A 6,000-nucleotide genomic window follows, 5' to 3' on the forward strand; every position below is an offset into this window, starting at 1 on the left:
ACCCCCAGGACGGCCAATGGGTCTCTTAATACCAACTGCAGTGCTCTCTGCACCTCACTCAGAAACTCAGGGTTTCTGTACTTGCCTCTGAGCACCACTCTGATGAATGGGGCTGCACAGACACTTCACACGATGCAATTAAGCATCACAAGGAGCTTGGCCAGAGGCAACATGGAATCCTGCACAAAACCCTGAGGTGCTTTAAAATTCACACATAAGAGTATTCACATCAGTCCAGGTTTCCAAACTTCTCATAAGGATAGTTATTTTTAACTTGGGATTTGAAGTTGACAAAGAACTTAATGAATAGGCAGAAAGCTGTCTGTCCATGGCTGGTTAGCTCCTGAAGTTAATGCTTCTCACGGGGACAAGAGTCAGCCAAAGGACAGAGCTTTACACAAACTAGAAAATGTTCCTGCAGCCCACAGATCATGGATTACTACCTGGGCTCCAAGTGGCAAATCTTACAAGATGCTCCCTAGCTTTCCTCCAGAGCCACCTACCAGTTAACCTTATGTTCTGTCATTCGACAGCATCACGTGTTCCTGGCTCACGCTGTGCCAGGCACACAAATGACTTCGTGTAATCCTCACAACTACCAACAGAGAATGCACTAGCATGGTTCATCTGACCTAGGACCCCACTTCAGTTCAGTTCAGTCACTCAGTCGTGTCCAACTCTTTGCGACCCCATGAATCGCAGCACATCAGGCCTCCCTGTCCATCACCAACTCCCGGAGTTTACTCAAACTCATGTCCATAGAGTCAGTGATGCCATCTAGCCATCTCATCCTCTGTCGTCCCCTTCTCCTCCTGCCCCCAATCCCTCCCAGCATCAGGGTCTTTTCCAATGAGTCAACTCTTCGCATGAGGTGGCCAAAGTATTGAAGTTTCAGCTTCAAAATCAGTCCTTCCAATGAACACCGAGGACTGATCTCCTTTAGGATGGACTGACTGAATCTCCTTGCAGTCCAAGGGACTCTCAAGAGTCTTCTCCAACACCACAGTTCAAAAGCATTAATTCTTCGGCACTAAGCTTTCTTCACAGTTCACCCCACTAGGACACCATTATTTTATGTACAAAAAAAGGAAGTCCTGCCAACTACAACTGTCAGACCTCATAAATTTAAAAGATACTTTGGCTTCCCTGGTGGCTCAGACCATGAAAACATCTGCCTACAATGCAGGAGACCTGAGTTCGATCCCTGGGTCGGGCAGATCCCCTGGAGAAAGAAATGGCAACCCACTCCAGTACTCTTGCCTGTAAAATCCCATGGATGGAGGAGCCTGGTAGGCTACAGCCCATGGGGTCACAAAGAGTCAGACACAACTGAGCAACTTTACCTTCACTTTCTTTTCTTTTCAGAAATGTTAAGATGAGACAAAGTGTATTGTCTTACGTTTGTGGAAATGTGAACATTGTCCCATTTTACAAATAAAGAAACTGAGGTATACTGAAAACAGTTTGCCCAAGGTCACAGAGCTAGTAAATAGAAGCACTGTGATACAGACCTGATAAGTCTGGTCACCTTTTCATGGCAGTAAACCCAGATTTCCCAAGAGTCATATGAATTACCCAAAAACACACCTGGCAAAGAGGCAGGACACAGGGTGCTAACACCTGCTCCACCATGAGCACATTAACTGTGGCAATTCTCTGAACATCTCTGAACCTGACCTTTCATGTGTCCAAGAAGGCACTGTGCTAGACTATGATAAACTGCCTTTCTTCTTCTGGAAAAGCAACGCGGTATACTATGGGAAAAAGTACATTTAGAATCAGAAAGTCCTAGACTGAAGTTCTTGTTCCAGGGAATTCCCTGGTGGTCCAGTGGTTAGGACTCTGCTTTCACTGCCGAGGGCCTAGGTTCAATCCTTGGTAAGAGAACTAAGATCTGTTCCACCAACTAACCAGCTTATGCCCTGGGCAAGTTACTGAACTGCTCTCAGCTTCCTCTCCTGTAAACTGAGACTCTGTGTGTGTGCGCCTGCGTGCACCTGCCCGCTCAGTCACTCAGTCATATCTCTTTGCGACCCCATGTACTGTCCTGCCACGCTCCTCTGTCCATGGAATTTTCTAGGCAATACTAGAGCGGGTTACCATGTCCTACTCCAGGGGATCTTCCCAACCCAGGGATCGAACCTGCATCTCTTGTGTCTCTGGCATCGGCAGGTGGATTCTTTACCATTGCACCACCTGGGAAGTCCAACATTGAGGCTACCAGCATCTGTCTCCCTTAGAGGGCTGCTCAAGGACAAAAGAGGATATATTGGGTTGGCCAAAACGTGCGTTCAGGTTTCTCCATAAGATGTTATGGGAAAACCTGAATGAACTTTATGGCCAACCCAATATACACAGAGAAAGCAGCAATGGCAGAGCTGGAATTCAGCAAATGCTCTTTCTATACCAACCACCTTTTGCTTTGGGACAGAATTAAAGAACAAACAATTCCCTGTGACCTCAGCAATTCCCCAGGGGGACACTGGTGAGAATAAGAATCAAACAGAAGAAAGCTGACTCTGAGGGCTACTCAGGCAAAGAAAATGAACTGGAAGCACCTGGAGGGCAGGGACAGCTGACCGACTTCCAAACTTTTGAGTAAACTCACTGACAGAGGGAAAGGTTAAAAAGAACTTAACACCATCAAACAGAGAAGGAAATGGCAACCCACTCCAGTACTCTTGCCTGGAAAATCCCATGGACGGAGGAGCCCAGTAGGCTGCAGTCCATGGGGTCACTAAGGGTCAGACACGACTGAGCTACTTCACTTTCACTTTTCACTTTCATGCAGTGGAGAAGGAAATGGCAACCCACTCCAGTGTTCTTGCCTGGAGAATCCCAGGGATGGGGGAGCCTGGTGGTTACCGTCTATGGGGTCACACAGAGTCGGACGTGACTGAAGCGACTTAGCAGCAGCAGCACCACCACCACCATCAAAAGACACTGATCAACAGATATGAGGATGAAGAGATACCAAATCTGACACAGAAAAGCAGTCTTGGAAGATCCAGTTTGATACCAAAAGTGACCTACAGTGGGATTTCCCCACTGTCCTGTTTCGTTCTTACAATAAGTAATATTCTGTGCATTTCACCTCTTTCTTTCTTCAAGAGCTTCAGTAAATCCTCAGAAGTTATGAGCTTTGGGAGGGAAGGTGAGTCATATGGATGCAGAAACAACCTGCTGACCTGCCTTTTTTCGCCATCATACCCAGAATGCCTCAAAGTTTCTGGCACATGGCCAACTCTCAACAAAAATTAGTTGAGTGAATATTTTTTGACTACATGCCATTTCACTGGGACCAGAACTCCCAAACATCCTATATATTTATCCTACCTAAAAGACTAACAACAATCTTTCCTGCTTCTTTTCCAGACGCATTCCAAAACCATAATCTCAAACGATACACTTGGCAATGCTATTTCTCCAATCCTCTCACGTGATGACTTTCTACTTGCCCTTCAAACCTCCAACAAGTCCTGGTCCCTTAGTCCCACCAAAACCCCTGCACTCTCTCTTCCCCTTCCTCTGTCCAGCCCTTGGGCTACTCGGCAGTTGCCTCAATTACCGCCATCATCTGATCTGAATCTGATTGTTAATCTCCTTCCTCTCAGGCATAGCACCCTTCCTGGAGATAAATGCAGGCAAGTCCAGTTCACCCACAGCTCTCCACAACCCCCAACCCTGAGGCCCATGTGAAAAAAAGAAACCATATGGCAAAAATCCCACTCTACCCTCATCATCTCAGGAGGCTGTTTGTTTTACATAAAGTTTAGCTCAATCACCAACTTTTAGAAGAATCTGAAAGAATGCTGTAATGATTTAAGGGTTGGCTAAGAGCTGACAGGGCTTCCCTAGGGGCTCAATGGTAAAGCACCTGCCTGCCAATTCAGGGGACTCAAGCAGTTTGATCCCTGGGTCAGGAAGATCACCTGGAGAAGGAAATAGCAACCCACTCCAGTATTCTTGCCTGGGAAACCCCATGGACAGAGAAGCCTGGAAGGCCACAGTCCATGGGGTCACAAAGAGTAGAACCCGACTCAGCAACTAAACAACAACAACCAGAGCTGACAAAAATGGCACCTTTGCTCTTTCAATACCTCCCTGGAGATAAGCTGCACTGTGTCACCCAGCTCTAAATCCACAAACCCAGACTTTCAGGAATTCCCTGGCAGTCCAGAGGTAAGGACTTTGTGCGCTCACTGCCCAGGGCCCTGGTTTGATCCCTGGCCCCAGAACTAAGATCCCATTAGCTGGTGGTCAAAAAAAAAAAAGAAAATCTAAACTTTGCAAGCACTCCCCATTCCAGAGTTCAAGGACCATTTGCACCTCTGTTTTTCCTTATTGGTTTCCATATAAAAGTTACTCATTGTTTTCCTTCCAGCTTACATCAGGCTCCTGAAAGGACTCCTTTAAAGCCTTTGATGAAAACCATCAAAACATGCCAAAGGCTGGTTCTTTTCAACGTCTGCGCAGAGCAGCCAAGGTGTCACAACCTAGAACTTCAAACATGAATATGGCAGCACTCCTGCCTTCATGGAGCCCACGCTTTTCCTCCAAATAAAAAAGTATGCCCTCCATGGGCAGCGTCTCTTAAAGACGGTAGTGACAAAGTACTTCTCGGCTTTGGAGGAAGAGCGAGGGTGGAGACAGGCTTTGCCCTTACATTGGATGCCCTGTAACCATAACAACCGATGGTTTCAGTAACCATCAACCCACCGAGGGGCTAAGTTTTCCAAAAGGCATTTTCAAGAGGGGAAATCTCCCCTGCACCGACTCCCGCGTCAGCCGAGCGTTCTGGGGAGCGGTTCAGCCCATCTCTGGTCCCACCGATTCGTTCCTGCGCTCGCCAGCAGCACAGCCTCCGCCGTCACACCCCGCGCTCCGGGCAGGGCACCTGGCGTTAGGCCTCAGCCCAATGTCACTTGTTAACCTTCCAAAACCCCCGGCGTTCGGAACGCGGTCGTCTCAAGTCTAAGGCACGCGAACCACCCACTGCCACCCGCGATTTCCAAGAGCTGGCGAAAAACAACCGGAGGAGCTGAGAACCTCTGAAAGGATCCACTTAAAAGTAACTGCGGTTCTCGACTTCCAGGCGTTTCGCGACGTGAGCGCCGGGGGAGACCAGAACCTGGGGCCCCATTCATAAAATTACAAGCTGTTTTCCCTCAGTTTGCGTGTGGACGGTCCTCCCCGGCTGGGGCAGAGTCCGGAGCCCGTGGACAGCAGGCTGGGGGGCTGGCCGGCGGGCACCTCTGGCGGGGTCAAGCCCACACCGCCCCACACCGCCCCCAGAAGAAAGAAGGGTGCGCCCGGGGGCCTTGCGGGTAGGTGTCCCTGTCAACTTAACCGGGACCGTGACAGCGGGGAGGGGCCCTGGGGGACCTGACCCCCGCGCCTAGCCGCGCTAACAGCCGCCGGCCCCCGGACCCTGAGGAGCCGGAGCCGCCCCCAGCCCCGGCCTTCTCGGTGGGCGCTTCCTCCACCGCTCCGCCCGGCCCCGGGAGCTCTCACCCCGGATCCACTGGCTCCCTCATTGTACTGTGCCGGCGCCGGGGCTTCACGGCCGCCGCAGACCCCGCTCCGTTTCGGGCTCGGGCCGCCGTCCTGCCGCCCGCCCGCACCCGGGGCACCGGCCGCCCCGCCCCGCCGGCGGACCCGCCCCGCGCCCGCGGCCGCCGCCGCCAACCAGAGGGCGGCGGGGGCGGAGCCGGCCTCGCGCCAGGCCCGGCCAATCCAGCCCCTACCAGCACGCCGGGGAGCGGCCGCGGAAATGGGCGTGCGATTGGTCGGGTCTGTTAAAGAGGCCGCCGCCCACGGGGCTGGGGAGAGGGGCGGCGGCCGGGGTTACCTGGAAGAGCCTGGGGTGAAAGGGATGAGACCTCTTCTCTCCTAGTCCAGCAGCCTCGCTCTCCCCAGCATTTTGCATTTATTAATTTCCTCTTCCTAAAGTCTAGCAACAAGTGGGGGCAGAATCTGCCTCTGTCAGAAAGAGAAACT

The 6,000-nt window shown here is 51.2% G+C and overlaps 1 protein-coding gene across 2 annotated transcripts in view; it reads right to left on the minus strand.

Moving 5' to 3' along the window:
- TEX2 (testis expressed 2) overlaps positions 1-5,640 on the minus strand; it is a 108,406-nt gene extending 102,766 nt beyond the window's left edge. For both annotated transcript variants that reach the window (XM_061144389.1, XM_061144390.1), the window contains exon 1: positions 5,515-5,640. The gene's annotated coding sequence lies outside the window, so the exon portion shown is untranslated. The remainder of the gene's footprint in view (positions 1-5,514) is intronic.
- Positions 5,641-6,000: the final 360 nt, after the last annotated feature.

Source organism: Dama dama, chromosome 5, assembly GCF_033118175.1.
Source record: "Dama dama isolate Ldn47 chromosome 5, ASM3311817v1, whole genome shotgun sequence".
Taxonomy (NCBI): Eukaryota; Metazoa; Chordata; class Mammalia; order Artiodactyla; family Cervidae; genus Dama; species Dama dama.